At 40.9% G+C, this 20,607-nt stretch overlaps 1 protein-coding gene across 3 annotated transcripts in view; it reads left to right on the top strand.

Annotated features, from left to right (window-relative positions):
• Positions 1 to 20,607, top strand: part of TANC2 (tetratricopeptide repeat, ankyrin repeat and coiled-coil containing 2) — a 355,778-nt gene that overhangs the window by 83,630 nt on the left and 251,541 nt on the right. For all 3 annotated transcript variants that reach the window (XM_069953551.1, XM_069953549.1, XM_069953550.1), the window contains exon 2: positions 20,478 to 20,543. The gene's annotated coding sequence lies outside the window, so the exon portion shown is untranslated. The remainder of the gene's footprint in view (positions 1 to 20,477; positions 20,544 to 20,607) is intronic.

Raw genomic sequence — 20,607 nt, 5'->3', positions numbered from 1 at the left:
ACGGCTCTCTGCCTGTCGGTGGCCAGTGCATGGATGATTGACAGGCAGAGAGACCATTAGTGGACCATTAGTAGAGAATGGCTCCATGCCGGCTACTAGCTAGTTGTGACCCCTTTCTATACCCCCTTACTGGCACCATGATGCAACTATACAATGTGGTGCAGAAAATTGTTAAGGATATTGAGGGCATTATGATGGTAATTTTTTTATTTTATTTTTTTTTAGCACAAAGCTGCAACAAAAGGTGGAAGGGTTAGTGAAAATACATTGTAGGTTTAGCAGTAAGGATATCCCAGTGGAGCAGTAATGGCCTGTAAGTCTCCACACGTCTTAATGATGGACTCTCCTTAAGGAGGATTTAGGTTTGGCAATCAAAATATATAACAAGTTTATTCCGCCATTAGTTTTGTGTTGTTGGATGATATATAGGTTAGTTGTGTATGTGACCTGATGCTTGAACCAATTTAGATTGCAAACTTTCACAATTTATATATATGACACAGACCTTGCTGTCTCCGCTGTCATGGCCTGACATTAATTGCAGCTAAAGCATTACACTTTCTTTATAACTCTTCTCATACCTACGGTGCAGTGTCTTGAAATGAGATTCCGCAGGGAGAACCATGTTAGGGAAAGTGTGAATCAAATTCCTTTTGAAAAACCTGAATGGGATTTAAATGCAGGTTTGCAATGATAAATCCCTGCTGTTTTGGAGGGATGCTGTGAATGTCAGCAATTAGGGAGAGTAACAGGCCTTTCGTCAGCTTTACAGTGTGGTTGTGTAAACCGCAGGGACCTCTTCCCTGATACTCATCAACCTGAAGATAAAACGTCTGTGTCGGGTTTACTTGTTATTGATAGCAAATGAATGCCATGGAGTATTCAGACCATACACAAACACATTGCGAAAAGAAGTTTTGTACAGTGTTGCAAAACTTAAAAAAGAGACGTTTTTTTTTTAAAGGGGCAACTTTTCTTAAACCTTTTATATGATCTTAACCAGAGGAATAAATCATGCGCCTGGGTCCTGCCAAATTGTTGACATGTTCACAAACATTTCGGGACAAAGAAAAAACCCCAGTATGTTTTCTGCTGAACAAACTGGAGATTCTCATATCCTCCCCATACAGCTCCAAATGCCCTGCATAGACAAGAATGTCTAATGATAAAATGCTACCGGTCTTCAGACACCACTAGAGGGGGCTAAGCAGCTCTGCTTATCAAACACACTGTAAATTGAACTTAAATGGGTTGGCCACTTTATAGTAAAATTGGTCAGTGTAAAGTATTAGTAAGTGTACTCATTGTATATACTGACAGCAGCTCCCTGTGTGCCTCATAGAGCTAATATCAGACTCCCTTCCTTCAGGCTGTACTGTCCTGCTCTGTGGTGAATTTGTCCATAAGATGGCAGACATGGAGCAGCATGTGACCATGCCCCACCCCTATTTTCCTCGATAGGCATATGCAGGCTCAGTGGTGGACACATGATCACCATGTCGGCCATCTTACAGACATCCTGGAGGAATAGAGCCTGATTGTAACTTTATGAGGTACACAGGAAGCTGCTGTCATTGTATACAGTGAGTACACTTACTAATACTGCATGCTGAACTATTTTACTATAAAGTGGCCAACCCCTTCAATAACCACTTTTCAGTAAAGTCCTCTAGTGGTGGCTGATTGTAGAGAGCCATAAAATAGCACCTCACATATATTGTGTAGGTTTCCCAAAACTGCTCTCATTCTTGGAGAAATGGGCCCCGCAAGGTCTACAAAATCCTTTAAAAGCCATGCTACAGGAGAGATGTCCAAACAGGCCGATTCGGGAGATTTTCCGTGTAGTAAAGACAATGATCAGCCGAAGAGCCAATCGTCGGCTGATCGTTGTCTTTGAACCTGCTGAAAAATTATCGTCTGCGACTGTGCATCACAATGTGTAATGTGTAGTACATACCACTCCATGGTCCCGGTGTTCTTCTAGCTTGTGCTCGCTCCCCGCAGCCGCCGCTGGAACTTCAGAGCCTGTCTATGACCGTCTCTGAAGTCCCAGCGCCAGCTGCGGGCAGAAGCTAGGGGAACATGAGGGATCGTGGTATTTATAAGGTTTATTATTTTACACTTAAGATAAGGGCTGCACGGACAATACTAACAAAGAATACACACACAGTCCTTGCTGCACGGTTATTGAGCTGTGTAATAGGCTCAGTAAGGGCCCTATTACACGGGACGATTATCGTGCGAAAAATAGTTAAATCGTTCGAATTTAAACGATAATCGTTCTGTGTAATTACAGGCAACGATCGAAAAATCGTTCGTTTGTCGTTGATCGTTGATTTAGATCTGAACCTAAGATCATCGTTACTCGTTCGCAAATTTTTCGCTGTAATTCCACATTTGTTCGCTCAAGTTCGGCATTTTTTCACTAATCGTTCAGTGTAATAGCACATTTTTCATTGTTTTTATGGCATCAGAAGGAATAAACGATCATAATAACGATCGTAACAAACAATTATCGTTCTCCTCAGATAAGACTTGTTATCCAGTACATCCCACAGATGATATATTGGATTGAGATTTGGGTTTCAGTGTAGGCCAACAACTTTATCTCCTTGTCCTCAGACTATTCTGAACACTTTGTTGTAGAGTATTGTTCATAGCCTCGCACTGCCTAGACTTATAAAAGGAAGGAATAGTAATTCATCAAGCTCCACTGTCTCCCATTACTCCATGATCAAGTTCTGATGCCCACCATTGCATTGTGTGGACAGGGGCAGCATATGCTATCTGATGGGTCTGCAGCTATACAGCCTTATAGACAGCAAGCTGTGATGCCCTGTGTTTTCTGACTCCTTACCATCATAGCCAGCAACTTGCTAATAATAAATGCTGTTCATTTTTGTTGTAAATATTATGGCCGATCGGTGTATATCAGGATATACTGTAGCAGTCGGCGTCAAGGTGTGGCTGAATACTGTGCTGACATGTTTTTACATTGGCTGCATGGCTTTGAGGGCAATACACAAAACCATAAACTGGAAGATGATCTGTTCATGAAATCTCAGGACAATACTTAAAGGGGTACTTCGGCAAAAAGGTTTTTTTTTTTTTTTTTTCAAATCAACTGGTTTCAGAAAGTTTTATATAAATTTGTAATTTATTTCTATTTAAAAATATCAAGTCTTCCCATACTTATCAGCTGCTATATGTCCTGCAGTACGTGGTGTATTCTTTTCAGTGCTCTCTGCTGACATCTCTGTCCGAGACAGGAACTGTCCAGGGGTTTTCTATGGGGATTTGCTACTGCCCTGGACAGTTCCTGTCTCGGACATAGGTGGCAGCAGAGAGCACTGTGTCAGACTGAAAAGAAAACACCTCTTCCTGCAGGACATAAAGCAGCTGATAATTATGGAAAGACAAGATTTTTTTAAATAGAAGTAAATTACAAATCTATATAACTTTAAAACCAGTTTATTTGAAAGAAAAAGATTTTTGCCAGAGTACCCCTTTAATTCTATCCTTACAGACCTCTCCCTATTACTATCACCCTGCCAGGGCCTCATTGCCTTGGATGATGACACACTTTGGGCCCTATGTATAAGAATAAGATAACTGGGACAAACACCCACAGCATTCGATCAATTTCAGTTCTCATTTTTGTAAGTCAGGTTGAAAAATGAGGTGACCTATTTCGGCAGATTCTCCACTTTTTGTCTGCCAGTTACTGTATTTGTATACAGCACTCTTTAGTTTCTGCAAGGTATCCCAGCATTGCCTGTGGTTTGCAGAATATAGATATTTTCTGCTTTTAGATGAAATTGAGGCGTATGCAAATAAGCATTTCCTGTAATCTTTGAAAAAGGAAAAGCCGACCGCAGACATTCTCCGGGCATGTACATTTCTTGTTTTTATGGCATTTTTCCAATATACTGTATGTGTGGCTAACTGGCAAGACAGGTATCAGGTACTGTCTGCTGGCTCCAATAACGCAAGTGCAACCCTATGTCAAGTACATATTCAAATCTATCAACAGCGCCACCTAGAGGTCGTGCCGGAAGATTGATTTACAGATAAGGCTTTATGTTTAGTCTTTTCACACCAGAAGACGATAGAAACATAAGATCTGCTTGTCTGTCCGTCTGTGTTTTTGTGTCAAGTGTCTTCTCGAGCGTTTTCCTTCTGGATGAATAATCCGGAGAGATTTCTGGCAGTGAAATGGTTAAGGCAGGATGACAGAACCAGCAACTCTGGTTTGTTTCTCTCCAGATTGACCAAGCAGCCGCAACACCATTGTTTTCATAGAGAGGAAGGGAAAAAAAAATGTAGCAGCTCACATTTCGCTGAACATACGCTGCTTTCTACTGTTGTGAGTTGTATGAGCGCTACGGCCGCCCTGTGTTAGGAGCAACGGGGCTTCATCTTGGAATATCCTACTTACTGTATTTCTCTTCAGCTGCAAATTTCTCTTCAGTCTGCAGAAGTGAGTATAGAGGGGTGATGCTACCATGGGGGCGGGTTTGGACTTTATAGGATTAATAGTATAATTCAACCAGTGCACCTTAAAGGACAGTGAGGAATTATAATTTTTTAATTTTTTTTTTTATTTTTATTTCTGGGAACAGTGCTACACTAGTCTGTGGTTAACGCTTGTAATTGCAGATGAGCTCCATTGAGCTGAGCTGCAATACCAGACAAATATTCCTTGAATAAGAAATAACATAGACTATTTCTTATTGTCTATTTGAAAATTTTCAATTAAAAACAGAATTTGAAAGAATATTTCTAATATTAAACAGCTCCTTTTAAATGCAACACCATCTTATTTAGTGTTATTTTTGTATAAGCCACATAACTTATTAGCAATGGGTATGCATAGATATTGCATGCCGTTGTCTTATTTTAGCATAGTAATGTTAATATTTTTTTCTCCTTGTACTTCTCATTGCTGTCTCCACATGGATCTTGTAATCATTGGACATGTACATGTATAATGTAACCGCCTTCCCATAATGAAGCACTAATGTGTAATACTAGCCTGACATGGAGATCCGGAGTTTGAGCTGTTAAAGCATTTCATGAATGTCCCTACTGTAATCGTATAATAAAGGTGAATGACATGAAAATTGTGGGGGGTCATATCCGATTATTTTCTGAGCACTCCAACCTCCCGCCCTATAGAGTCATTGGGCTCGAAGTTGGTTTTATTATATATCTATGCAAGTACTATATGGACCAGTGTCCACTTTTTAAAGCTTGTAGTAGTGTCACCTAAAAGTAACCCATGTCCTTTGATTCTATTGGGAGATGGTGCATCGTGCAGAAAGAGATGTGACATGACTTCTTTCTGTACAGTCCCATTCTGGATCCCCCCTTGAAACCAATCGCAGTTTTGGGACAGAATCCCCCTGAGCTAAACGTCATAGCCGTCACATTTTCTTTTATATATTTTGTTTTAGCCCTGGACAGGTCCTTTAACGCTCCCTGACATATTATTTATCCTTCCCTAGTCATTGCAATCAATGGGAAAAGCTTGCCAAAACATGGTGTGGCTCATAAAATGAATGGGTTATATTTTGGCACTCACCTCTGCCATTGTCACCTTAGTTTTATAGCTCTCTGGCCATGTGACAAGTCATTTTTTTCATGGCGTGTTGGAGTTAGAATGTCATTGCTGCAAGATATTTGATGAGGTATATATAGATCTATATGCAGCCTTTGTGGAGTCAGGTAATCTCTCCACACATGCCTGCTTTTCAAGTATTTCAGGTGTGTATATTGTGTGCGCTGCTCTTCTTGAGAAGTAGGCCTGTTGGCTATCCAGGGTTGCCGGGGTGTTGATCAGTATTGCTTTTCTTAAAGGAGGTTTCCCAGGACTTTTTCTTTGATGGCTTAAGGCCCTATTACACGGAGCGATTATCGTTTAAAAATTTGCTATAACGATCGAAAATGAGCGATTATCTGTCTGTGAAATAACACCCAACGATCAAACGACTAATGAAAAATCGTTCATTTTTGTCTTTCAACAAGTTGAAAAATTGTTCGCATATCTGTTGGTGCAATAAGTCGTTCACCGATAAAACATGTTGTGTGGGTTGTCCTGAGGAACGATTATTGACAATATAATGAGATGAGCGAACCGGGTTCGGGTTCGAGTCGTTCTGAACCCGAATGTTCGGTATTTGATTAGAGGGGACTGCTGAACTTGGATAAAGCTCTAAGGTTGTCTGGAAAACATGGATACAGCCAATGACTATATCCATGTTTTCCACATAGCCTTAGGGCTTTATCCAGCTTCAGCAGCCACCGCTAATCAAATGCAGAAAGTTCGGGTTCGGATCGACTCAAGCATGCTCCAGGTTCGCTCATCTCTAATAATGATATAAAAGCATCGTTCATAACAGTAATCGGTGAATGTAATAACCTCAGAATCGGTTGCTACAAAATCGCTATATTGATAGTTATAGCGAATCTTTAAACCATAGTCGCTCAGTGCAATATGGCTTTTACCATTGTATTATATAGGCCAAGCCCATCTATAAATGAGCTTGGATCTCGTTCATAGTCTTCGTAAGGCTTAAGTCTTCCGCTGGGATTGTAGGTCCCTTTCCAGGAATCTGCTGTTAGCTGCACATCTCTTATTACACTTGGAGTTAAGGGGCCAATGGCCATTGATTTTTCAGCAGGTTGGAACAGACCAATCAGCCGATAAACAAGCACTTGCCTGTTCATTCTATCTCTAGTTCTGTTACACAGGGCACTATAGGCCTATTTGGCTGATAATCACCTTGTGTAGTAGTGATTATCGACTGTACTTGGCCGATTAACAACCTTTATGGCCGATAATCAGTTCATGTAATAGAGTGTCCAGGGAGCCCCCCTCCCGCAGCTCCACACAGCCCCCCGCTTACCTGCTTGCTGTCGACTCCTGCTTTATAAAGTATTTCCCATTAGAACAAAAGACTGGGCATATTCAAATCCAACTCCCTGATCCTTTTCCTAAAGATAATTTAGGGGAATTTAAACAACTATGTACACACAAGATGGTCATTTAGTACTGCCGAATTTTACACGTTTGGACTACAAGGTAATCTATACAGACACCTGTATATACTGGTAGCAAATGCTCATCTGCGACTAGTATTAAGGTCCCCATGCAGCTTACTTTGGCCGTCAATCTAAGGCATGGGTCTCCAAACTGCGGCCCTCCAGCTGTTGCGAAACTACAACTCCCATCATGCCTGACAGCTAAAGCTTTGGATTTGGCTGTCCAGGCATGATGGTAAATGTAGTTTTGCAACAGCTGGAGGGCCGCAGTTTGGAGACCCATGGTCTAAGGTGTATGAGGTTCTGATCTTGGCTGCTTAAAGGTTTCCTATACACCTTATACCTTTGTCAGCCGTACCCACTGTTCGCCTGTTTAAGATGTGTGGGGCTCTGCTGACTGTCCACCGACAGATGTCAGATGGAAAATCACGCACAACCCCATTGTTTCAGGAAAGATTAGCAGCAGTGAGAGCGCTCTTGCTGCGGCTTACCCCTTACCTCCCCATGTGAAAACACAGGAACGCTGGACTGTACTGAATGTTCCTGTGTATGGGGAGGATGGTGGTGGCTATAAGAGTGGCTGGCGGATGAACATTTGGCTGTCAGTTAGTTATTGAAGGTGTTTGGCCGACTTTAGCTCTATGAGTTTACAGACTCTGTTAACAACTGCTCTCTCACCACATTGAAAAGGTGGCTTTCCCTTTAAGTCAGTGTTTTACTCCAACTGGGAGCCTTAGAACAAGACTAGGGATATATGCCAAGCCAAAGGTCTTTCGAAAATAAGAGTACCTATCTGCAGACAGCTGTTGGGCTTTTTGGAGAGATGTTTGGCTTTGCAGATACCCCTACTCATTAGTCATATTGTAAGGCTCCTAGTTGAGGTGAATCAGTGACTTGAAAGGAAAGCCATCTTTTAAAAGTGGAGTGAGAAAATTATTTTGTATATGCTTCCCCCCCCACAAAAAAAAAAAAAAAGGAATGGCCTGTAATAATGCTACCCTCAAGGAGAATTAGGGTGGTATTACACAAAGTGATTTTTTTCAATTAACGATAAACGATCTCCAACGATCGCAATAGCGGTTGCCTAATAATCGTTCGTTTTACTACACGGAAAGATTATCGGTTATATTGGAGCAACAAAATTCAAGAACACTCCCCTTTCAATTTGCGAATGAACAGGGAATGGCTAACGACATCTTATTCAAACGAACGATGTGCGAACGATGTGTAAAAGACAAACGATAAAAATAGATCCAAAACCTATTAAACGACCAACGACCAATCGTTCGTCGTTTAATCGTTGTCTACTATTACACTTAAAGATAATCGTTCAAATACGACCGATTGAACGATTATTCAAACGATAATCGCTTCGTGTAATACCACCCTTAGTGTCCCTGTGTAAACAAGTATATTCCTATTCACTGGCAGCAAAGCAGTAAGTGGTGAGGAATTGATAGACAAGACAAAGTATAAACTCCTATTCAAGGCATCTTTATTTACATAACAGTACAAAACCACTTTAAGTCAAACAACCCCTTTAAATTGCCTTAGTTTCCTATTGTCTTTGCACCGTTCTGTTGTCAGTGCCAGCCATCGGGCTAGTGACTGTACAGCTATTTGGGAAACTGTCAGGTAGAATAGCGGTACTTGTCTATGTCACCTGTGGTCGTATAATTGCTATGGGAAATTCATCACTTAATCTCTTTTGTGATAAGGCCTTTCCTGTTGTGTATTCAGAGATCTAAGTGATGTTCATGATTGCTCTGCTGCAACACTCTGCAGAAAGGTTATCACCTAGATTGACTGATTTATCTCACCCATGAGATAATGGAGCTCAAACTCCCTTCAATGAGCGGAGCAGCAAACATAAATAGGCAGTGTGACCTTGCAGCATGCTCGCCTGTAACATCCATTGCCTGCAGAATAGAATAGTGATACTCCTAGAAGGCTATGGGGGGTGGGGGCACCTGGGATTAATTACCTTCATTAGGTTTTTTTGTTACATAACAAATGTCTATTTCACTGACAAGGTACAATTTCATGAAAAGCAAATGTGCTAAAAGACCAAGTCCGTCAAGTATTCTTTTAACAAACTTTTCAAGCGTGTGTGTACATTATATAAGATGTATGGCTTTTACCCCTATGCACTGAAATAAGTGAGATCCACCACACCACATAAAGAACATGCTGTGACTTTAAATCCATAGGTAAAATCTGCATTCGTTTTGAAACATGTTAGTTAACCCAACAGACAGGTCCGCACATAGCAGAATTGGCTTGGATTTGCAGTACTGTATGGCCTGTGGTTCCTGGTGTTGGTTGCACTCTGTCACTTTCCCATACCACAGTTTGTCACTCTTGTTCACCCTTTGTAAGACTGGCTTTACACAAGCACAAAACGAAGTAATGCTGTTATTTTGGTGCATTAGTGAACATAGCATTAAACCTTTTTCACCCTGTCGCCCTCTTTTAATTATCTGGGTTTTGTAAATGGCCTACCCCATTCCAAGTGCACAGCACCTAACCCATCTCTCCTTGCCCCAAGCCCTTCTGTACAGTGATATCAGGAATAAAGACTACTACTGTGTGAAGATCAGTGAGTGCCGCTGGTTGTTTCTCCTTACTCGTTGGCTTGTGTTTTATATAACTACTATAATGCCTACTATGTGCAAGAATATAACTACTATAATATTGGTCCAATGTATAAGAGTAGAACTACTATATTACTGCTCCTATATACAAGAATATAACTACTATAATACTGCCCCTATGTACAAGCATATAACTACTATAATACTGCCTACGATGTGCAAGAATATAACTACTATAATACTGCTCCTATGTACAATAATATAACTAATGTACTATAATACTGCTCCTATGTAGAAGAATAAAACTACTATAAAACTGCTCCTATATACAGCTAGCTTGAGGAAGAGCCAATTAGTGTGTGTCTGCACTTCCACCTGTCCTCCCTTCCCCACTGTGCATAGTGCCTGAATAAAGACTCCAGCTACATCGGTGAGTGCCTGCATCTATTTCTTACATTGTTGATATACTCAGTTGTCTTTGTTCCACTTGCTGGCAAAGCGCCTGTGGTGCCGACCGCAACCTTGTTTTTGAGAAAAACTACAATAATACTGAAACTATGTGCAAGAATATAACTACCATAATACTGCCTCTTATCTACAAGAATATAACTACAATAATCTCTAAAGCAGAATGCGGTCGGCACCACTGACGCTGTGATAGCAGGAGGATATGCAGTGACACAGAAATTCCAACGGGGTGCTCCGTACAACAGAAGAATGTGTAATGTAAACAGTGAAGACAGAGGTCCGGTGAGTGCCCGGACCTCTGTCTTCACTGTTTACATAACTACAATAATACCGCTTCTCATGTACTAGAATATAACTACCATAATACTGCTGCCCATATACAAGAATATAACTACTATAATACATCTCCCTATATACAAGAATATAACTACCATAATACTGCTGCCTATATACAAGAATATAACTACTATAATACCGCTCCCTATATACAAGAATATAACTACCATAATACTGCTGCCTACAGTATATACAAGAATATAACTACTATAATACTGCTTCCTATATACAAGAATACAACTACCATAATACTGCTGCCCATATACAAGAATATAACTACTATAATACCGCTCCCTATATACAAGAATATAACTAGCATAATACTGCTGCCTATATACAAGAATATAACTACTATAATACAGCTCCCTATATACAAGAATATAACTACTATAATAAAGCTCCCTATATACAAGAATATAACTACTATAATACCGCTCCCTATATACAAGAATATAACTACCATAATACTGCTGCCTACAGTATATACAAGAATATAACTACTATAATACTGCTTCCTATATACAAGAATACAACTACCATAATACTGCTGCCCATATACAAGAATATAACTACTATAATACCGCTCCCTATATACAAGAATATAACTACCATAATACTGCTGCCTATATACAAGAATATAACTACTATAATACTGCTGCCTATATACAAGAATATAACTACAATAATACCGCTTCTTATGTACTACAATATAACTACCATAATACTGCTGCCTAAATAAAAGAATATAACTACCATAATACTGCTGCCCATATACACGAATATAACTACTATAATACTGCTCCATATGTGCAAAAAGATGGATCTGAACAATGAATTATATTTCCATATCTTACTAGAATTTCTATTGTTAAATTTCGTATAGCTTTCAGGTTTTTTTTTGTTTTTGTTTTTTTATACTGTTTCTCTAGAAATACTGTGTCACCTTTGTCATCTCTTAGGAATTACTGATGGTGGAATCTTTTTTTACTTTTATTTAGTGTATGGATTTTATGGTTGTGCTGTTGATGTGCCAGTGTATGTTTCATTGGAGTTGTGAGGCCTGTTGCATGTCTTATCCAGAGTCTAGTAATTTGTCAGCGGTCGTCTTCCTCTGTCCTTACAGAGATTGCAAAATTATTCAGAAATGCAATTGTTATGCCTAAAGCTGCATGTGTTTCCAGCTGTAACCCGCTAGGTGCAGTAGGTCTAGTCCTAATGGATTGCATGCTAGTGCAGTATAAATGCGCTCCTTCCTGGAATGTGCTCTCCCTCTTGATTTTTTTTTTTCCTTTGCGTAAATCAGGATCAGATGTTGGTGCTGTTGTTTGGGTTTGGGGCTCTTCTTCTTGATGTAAATCTATTTTTTTCCTCCAAATATATTTTTTGTGGCTGAACCATCCAGAACATTCTATTTTAGAGCAATGTTTATTTTTACTCTGGTTTTACAGTATGCAGAGTTATGGTGCTCAGCCCTTCTATGTGGCTTCTTATTTGTTCTGCAGAGGAGTTGCTGAGTCAATTTAAAGGGTCACTAGTCATAAAGTTAGATATTTAGTACATACTAAATACTTTTAGTTTACTACCTGAAAATCAACTATTCACTATGCGCTATTAAATAAGTGCAGTACCCATAAATAAAGCCCTATTACACGGGACGATTATCATGCGGAAAACTGTTATAACGTTTGAATTAAAACGATAATTGTCCTGTGTAATTGCAGGCAAGGATCGAAAAATCGTTCATGTGTCGTTGATCATTTAGATTTAGATTTGAACCTAAAATCTTTGTTAGTCGTTTGCTGTAATTCCACATTTATTTGCTGTAAATCCTCATTCGTTCGCTAATTGTTTAGAGTACTTCCGCATTGTTCCTTCCTTTGTTGGGATCAGATGGAGTAAACAATTGTAGTAATTATTTCAGGTAAACAATAAAGAGTCTTAATTGTGATCATTTATTGTTAATTGTTAAAAATCGCTATTACACAGCCGACCAGGAGGAGCAAGCGGGCGCCGATCTGTCAAATCAGCGCTCACTTGCTCCTTGTTCCCTGCTCCTCTGGCAATGCATTAGTTAGATACTTCTGTCTATGGCTTTGTCTCTACTATCCTCAAGTAACTCCCAATAAGTTATGATTTGAGAGTATCCCATCGAGAGAACACTTGAAGCATTTCCTAAGTCACTTCTTATAATTTACCTGTAAAACTATTGAAAATCTTACAAAAAAAAAAAACAAAAAAAACCTTGACCTGAGGACTAGAGCTGATAAGTGCGGCCATATAGAGTGGTAAGTACCCACTTGGCTTTGTTTTCCTGCTTGGTCTTCATTGGAGGCAGGGGTGTCGGAGGATTTAAACCAAGCAGTATGCCTCCTCCTTTATACCCCTATTCCACGGAACGATTATCGTTCATAAACTCACTCCAACGACCGCTCGTTAACGATGACTAAAGGATTTTTTTTTAGCGAACGATAACACATAACGTGAACGATATATGTAGTGTAACGATTATTTTGCGGTCGTTACATGGTCGTTTAAAATGTTCGCCGGGGTGATCATGACCATACGACACACCTACTTTTTTTTTTTTTTCAAACCTTTTTACGAACGACTGAAAGATTTCTAATTTTACGAACCGATTAGCGAATTATCTTCCAAAGACCAACGACTTTTCTTCGACATGCTGAAAAACAATTTTGAACGGCAGTATAACGATTTTGCCTTTGTCGTTCGCTCGTTTACACCAATTCCACGAAGCGATTATCGTTAACGAGCGGTCGTTGGAGCGAGTTTATGAACGATAATCGTTCCGTGGAATAGGGCCTTTATTCAAGGGAAGGGGGTCACTGCCAGGAATATATTACCGTCTTTAGTGAGAATATATTTTGTTGGCTCAGATTTCTCTTGCAGTTGTCTACATTTTACAATAGAAAGTTTCTTAAACTTAACAAAAATATTTCATCGTTTTCTTATTGACCAAGACACAAATCCTATCTGTCAGCAATGTGTCAGTGGCCGCATAACTGTAGTATTGACACACAAGCCTTTCCGTGACACATGTAGAACGGGACGGACAGCATAGCACAGGGATGGTAACACTCGCTGGGGTGGGGGTAGGATAGTCACAGGTTTCCAATGGTTTTCGTAAGCGTTAGCAGGGCTCCAGACTAAAAAATTTACCTAGGAGCCATTGGCTCCTAACCTGAAAAATTTAGGCGCCAAATAGAATATTTGGTCGCCAACATTTTAAAACATGTAAAATTAATGTTATGTTAAATGGGACTTACTGTGTGCAGAGGCCACGGCAGCATCCTCCTTTAGATTCTTTCTTTTCTTAGTTTGAAAACGTTCAACATGGAAACTTGCAACTTGACAATCATATACCCCCCTGCTGCCGGTGTGTTCCCTCAGCCAGCTGCCATCTTACCGGCAATGATCAATATATATATATATAGGCCCCGGCAGCCGATGACCTATAGCCCCTGTGGCAATGTATATGGGAAGTGGTACTGTGCAGTGTATACATACACACACACACACTGAGGGAAGTGGTACTGTGCAGTGTATATACATACAGACACTGAGGGAAGTGATACTGTGCAGTGTATATACATACAGACACTGAGGAAAGTGGTACTGTGCAGTCTATACATACAGACACTGAGGGAAGTGGTACTGTGCAGTCTATATATACAGACACTGAGGGAAGTGGTACTGTGCAGTCTATACATACCCCCCCCTCGCACCCCACACGCACTGACTACCGCACCTGGCCGCCATCACAACAGACACACTACCAATCCCCCGCCCAGGCCGCGGTCCCCCCACACACATTACTGGCCGGCCACCACCCCTGCCGTCCCTCCGGTTGTACTCACCCACTATCTAAGCTTGGTGCCGCTGGGGTGAACTTGAAGAACCGCCGGGTGAGGAGAGGCGGGAGAGAGGCGCTGGAGGAGTGTGGCGCCTCTGTGGCCGTCCGTCCAATGAATGACGGACGTGCTGGATGACGTCACTGGAGAAGCGTGTCCCCGCACACGTCATCCAGCACGTCCGTCATTCATTGGATTCGGCGCAGCGTGCGGAAGGCGGAAGTCCTTAAAGAGAGCGCCCCGCCGGGGCCAGTCGCAAATGGCGCCCAGATTAATAAATCTGGGCGCCATTTGCAAGATGTCAGTTGCATTGGCGACCATTTTGGTTGCCATCTGGAGCCCTGGTTAGATTTAGAATAGAATAAATGTAGTGTGATACAAACAGATAAAATTAATAATAATCTTAGGCCGGGTTCCCACTGTGGATTCAAATTGTGTGCATCCATTTGTATCTGTTTTTCCAATGACTTCGATTATTTAAAAAAAAAAATCTTTAAAACTTTAAATTTTTTTGCATAATCAAAAATATGGTTGTTTACGTTTTTTCTGTAGGTTAAAGGTAACATTTTAAAACCGATCTGTTTAAACGGACTGCAAAAACTCAGTGTGAACCCAGCCTTAACACTAGTTGTTTATACGTAGGCCACATCTATACAATTTTACTTAATCTCATTACTTGATGTCATCATATACCCTGTGTTCCTACATCCTAGAAAACCAGCTCTTGTACCCGATGCATAGATTTGCAGTGTGCCTATGCTTCTTGTTGTAAGGAAGACATAAGGATGCTTTCTTAAACAAATAAAGAAGTAGTATTCCCTGAGCAGATGTAGAAAGAGGGGATTGGGAAATGGCTCCATCTGTCTTCAGTGCAATTGAAGTTCCATGTACCAGAACAGAGCCGATAGCTAGCAGCAATGTCTGGGGAGATGGGCTGATTTGCATCCTACCCATATGGTTAAAAGTTTTAGAAACAGACAAGACTTTAAGAAATAATGTCCTCACTTACAGTAGAAGTTTGAGGAGTAGCATAACTCAGGATTGTGGATGGGAACAGGAGGTTCGCGTATGGAATAATTTTCCCAATAATTTTCCCACTTTTAGGCTCTGTTCACACAACGTTTTTTGCTCCGTTTAAAATGACGTCTGTCATTTTGATTTTAAAATAACAGACGTCACTTAGCTGCCTGGCCTCACCTTGCAATGACTGCTGCTGGTACATTATTCTAGCTTGGTTACTAATTGCTCTTTAAGTGTGTCTCTATTGAAAATTACTTTGAATGTAAAAGTTAAAACTGAGAAACGGTGAAAAAAGAAAAACTGTGTGTAAACAACGTCCGCTGCTTGCAAAAGACGTCCGAAAATAATGATCATGTTCATTATTTTGACCCCTGCGGTAAAAACGTCTGTTATTCAATACATTGTGTTAATTGGACGTCCGTCTTTCCATTGACTTAAATGCATTGCCATTGCAGTCAGTTAAATCACAGCAATAACAGACTTTTTTTATATCAAAATCGGCCGTCTTTTCTCTATTTTTGACGTTGTGTGAACAAAGCCTTAGGGAGAATGGCTCCACAAGGTTTTACCCCATAGTATTTTGCATAGGTATGGAAGGGTAGTAATGAGTCACAAAGACAGAGCTTTGTAATTTTCTCTGATTTCTTAGCTGGTCTTGGCTTACAAATACTGATAAAAAATACTGACCCTAAGGCTCCATTCACACGGAGCATAACTGGAGGAATTCCACGGCGGAATTCTTTGCCGAGGAATCTCGCCAGCCTCCCTGTCATAATGGCAGTCTATGGGAAGCTGATTCGCCTCCTCTCTCCGCGCAGAAGAATGGACATGTCCATTCTTCAGCGCTGAGAGGAGGAGGTGAGCAAGCCTCCCATAGACTACCATTATGACAGGAAGGCTGGCAGAATTCCACCAGTTTTGCTCCATGTGAACGGAGTCTAATACTGCCATAGAGGTCATCCAGTAGAGCTTGGGGGCAAACAGAGGTACAGTGGGGCTCAAGGTTTTAAAGAACTGGGCATGTCTTATACATAGGACCTCAGTGGAACAGTCCTTTAGGCTGGCCATACACTTTCCATAGCTGTTGCTTAATGCTCACTTGGCCTACAACTATCTCTCCCGATCTCCCCACCCGAATGTTCAACACCGCTGATCGTTCATGCATTTTTTTTATGGAGAAGAAGTAAGCCACAATTAGACAGCTCTGGCGGCAGCTTATCTCTTCCAGAACAATAGGGTCAGCCAATGATTCCAACATATCCGCCCTTTCCCACCCCTGATACTAGCGATCACCCCATACCCTATGCAGTTTGCTGAACTCGGTGAGTTCAGTCAACTTTTTTTATTTAAGCATATAGGTACCTTATAGGATCATGGTGTACATGTTTGCAGCACTGATCTAAAGCACTTCAGTAAAATGGCAAAAAATATAAAAATACCTTCTGTTTGGAGTATGTGTGTATCACTTCCATTTGTTCTGTATTTGTATTGTAATGGTTACTCTCTTCTTATCAAAGACAGTTCTGTCAGGTTTCCTATGGGAATAAACCAGTAGCATGTGGAGTATGTGATTTATATTGGGTAAGGTAGATAGTCTACTTTAATAAAACTATTATTACTAAGGGAAGAATGTGAAAGGAAATAGACCATGACAGGTCTTTGTGGTTCGTTGCCTTCCAGATAGTGACGGGAAAGTTCAGTACTCAGCCAGCCCTTTGCTTCTTCTGAATAGATCTTATATTCTGTGTTTTCCTGACAGTCCTGTAAAATAAACTCTCTGTGTGATTTATGCATGTGGAAAAGAAAAATATTGCTATTAAACATGCCCGTCCCGAAATGTTTTCATTCATATTACAACCTATAGGCCATGAGAGAACTCCGCACGCTCTCCTTGTGAGTCCGCTCTGGGGGATGATCCTGACTGAATGCTGTTACAGACCACCACTAGTCATCACTCACAATCACTCATCCACATACCTGAATGCCTAGAATTCCTGTTATAGATGGATAGTGGAGTAGGCTTTATAGGCCTCTAATGTGTAGCCTGTGTTTTTTTCCTGAACTTGATTCAGTGATCTCCTCATGAATAGAAGGATGTTTCCAGGAAAACTAGATTACCCCTTTGATAACTCTACTGATAGTCTTTCTTTATGGTGTGTTTACACAGAGAGATTTATCTGACAGAGTTTTGAAACCAAAGCCAGGAACAGATTATGAACAGGGAACAGATCATAAAGGACTGAGATTTCTCCTCTTTTCAAATCCATCTCTGGCTTTGGCTTGAAAAATCTGTCAGATAAATCTGTGTAAACGCAGGGTTCACACTACGTGAAACACCGGCCGGGTCACAGAAAGGCTGGTGTCCGTGAAGATCTGCATTTCTGCTGAATTGGGATGCAGGCGCATCCGTGTGCGCCCGCATCCCAATTCACCATAGCTGACTCTCCATTGTGTGACCTGTCAGGCTTGTGCGGCCGCTATTCAATGAATAGCAGCTGCACAAAACTGACATGTCAGTTTTTTGTGCAGCCACTAGGGATCCTGGACTGAGTGTATACTATGTGTATACACTCCAGCTGGGATTCCCTTCAGACTGCAGGGGGGCGAGTGCACGGAATCTGCTGGAGCTTATCCGCGCAATTTCCTTAGTGTGCAAGAACTTTAAGAACCGGAGCCAACCCATTTGAAAGTAGCAGCAGCATGTATGTCCAGCCATTTATTCTTTATGCAACTTTCATTGACATGGCCAGTAAATGGAGTGCTGTCTGAGCATACACATTGCTGCTGCATTCACTTGGGACAGGGGACCTCCATTCATGTGTAAATGCTACCATGTTAAGTATTTACCACTAACAGGACGATTATCACGTAAAATATTAGTTATATAATTTAAATTTAAATGATGGCCATTTTGCGTAAATGCAGGCAACGATCAACGAGAAATCAATCGTGCCATTGATCGTTGATTTTGTGCTGACACCAAAATCATTGTTAGGCCCCGTGCACACAGAGCAAAAGTAGCGGAAGAATGCCACCAGCCTCCCTGTCATGACAGTCTATGGGAGGCTTGCGCGCCTCCTAGGGGGCATCTACACGGGGGGCATATACAATAGGGCATGCACAGAGGGATGCATGTACTATAGTGGTCTACTCAGAGGGGGGGCATATACTATAAGGGGGTCACATAGAGTCAGCCTATCCACTAAACGAGGGTGTAAAGGGGCCAATACAGATGTGCAGTGTGTATATAGATGAGGATAGTGCCAGAGTGAGGAGCCTAATATGTCTGTCGGGCAGATTCTGTGGATTTGTGGCTCTGAGAAGTTCTCATAATGGCCCAGGACATATGGAAAAGATGAAAAAGGAAGAACTCCGATCAGAGAACACGTCCCCTGTGAGTCACTAAATATAACTGCGCTGTAATGTATGTGGCGTATATAAACCTTTGTAGAGCTGCGTCCACCTCTATATGACTGGATAAGGTGATAGTGATCTGTGTACAGTGGGTTATTCAGTAACAGCTGTAGTGTTAGTATACTGGATTTGATCTGTAACAGTATGGCGGTATTATGTATGGTGATAATATTTCCTTCCTATGTACTGGTATTATTGGTAATATCAGTCTTGGTAAATATATATACACAGCAACAGCATCGCTTGGTTGAGAAAGGGGGGTCCCCAAGTTGACTTCTTGCACCAGGGCCCAGGAGACATTAGCTACGCCCCTGTCTGTACAATATGGTGAATGATTTCAGGTAGCTCTCATTTGCAATTTTATCGTCACTTTGTCTAATAGGACCCTAAGTGTAGGCAGTGGTTTGTGATTGTGAAGCAGTACGTTATGCTGTGATATTAGCGGATTCAGACAAGAATATATACGAAATTTTGCACAGAAAAAAAGTAACAATTTTCATTTCTTTTGCAATAGTAATGGCAATAAATTGTAACACGACTGGTACATGTGAATGTGCTCCAACGGTATATTTGCACAAGTTTCTGGGGCTTCCCCATTCATATGAACGTGTCTTCCTGAAATCCATGTGATTAGAGCTAAAACACCTCCATTGTGATTAGTGTAACTGTTACATTGCTGTGTGTGAATATGCCCTCACAGTGTACTGAGTGCTGAGGTAAAATCCTGTGGAAGAAACACTAGAGAGAGAGAGCACATATATCATTTGTGTTGTAAGAATTCCATTTTTTTACAAAAGAAGTGAGTCATTTATTTTGGCACCACAAGTGCCAAATGTATTAAGATGGTGCTGCATGATACATCTGGAGCCCATTACAGCTTGGTAGACACTATTCTTATTTCTGTGTATGAGAGTGGAAAAAATGGTTATGTTGCTCCAGAAACTGGGCTATTGGCTGTGTCTATATTAAAGCTAAATCCCATTCAAGTGAAGGCTATACTAGCTACAGCCCGTAGCCCCAACTAAAGGCCCTATTACACTAAACTATTATATAGAATGTAATAGAAGACAACGATTAGCCGACATGAAAACGTGGTGAAACGATCTAGCGGGTGAAACTGGCCATTTAGATTCATGTACTACTGAAAGCAGGTTGAACGCCGCACATTGCAAAACGCGAAGTGATATGTAAGAAAACATGCTATTCCCACTGACAACCAGCCATTTGTTTCGATTTATTTTGTAAAAAAGAAAATTTGATCAAGGTCTTTGTACTTCTCTGGCAGCCTTTTTGGAAGCTGCCTTGAGTCGATAGCGAATAGTTATTTGGCTTCGGTGTACTTTTATTACTTTGTTCTAGTGCTTTTTCAGGTTGGTGGATTTCATTCTCTTTTTTATTTTTTTATTTTTTATTTTTGTACTTGAAACAAAAAAAGGCGAATATACAGTCTGAACATACGCTCCTGGGTCCCATGCTGGGTCTGTAGCACATTGCAGACTTTGTATGTGTCACTTTTAGTAGCAGTTCGTTTTTCGAGATGGTGTGGAAAGGAAAAACTCTGCAATGACTGTAGGAATGCCGAGACTCAGCGCCATGCAGAGAATTTGCATTAAATGAGACCCATTGTTTCTTGATGAAATTATTCAAAACAGGTGTAGAGAACAGAGAGGGAGGGGACCGAGTGCCAGAAAAATCAACATTTCATTTCTCTCTTTTTTTGTGTCTCTGTTAGGATTTGTGCTGTGCATGGAGGGAGGTGCAGAGTCTAAAGAACACCACCTGGATCACGGTTTCCAAGGTAGGCCTTGTATCAGACTTCATGCTTTTATGCCTTCTGCAAAATATAGTTTTATTGTTTTTTA

This window comes from Dendropsophus ebraccatus, chromosome 14 (assembly GCF_027789765.1).
Source record: "Dendropsophus ebraccatus isolate aDenEbr1 chromosome 14, aDenEbr1.pat, whole genome shotgun sequence".
Taxonomy (NCBI): Eukaryota; Metazoa; Chordata; class Amphibia; order Anura; family Hylidae; genus Dendropsophus; species Dendropsophus ebraccatus.
The sequence above is the reverse complement of the archived record's forward strand: the minus strand, read 5'-3'. Positions and strand labels throughout refer to the sequence as shown.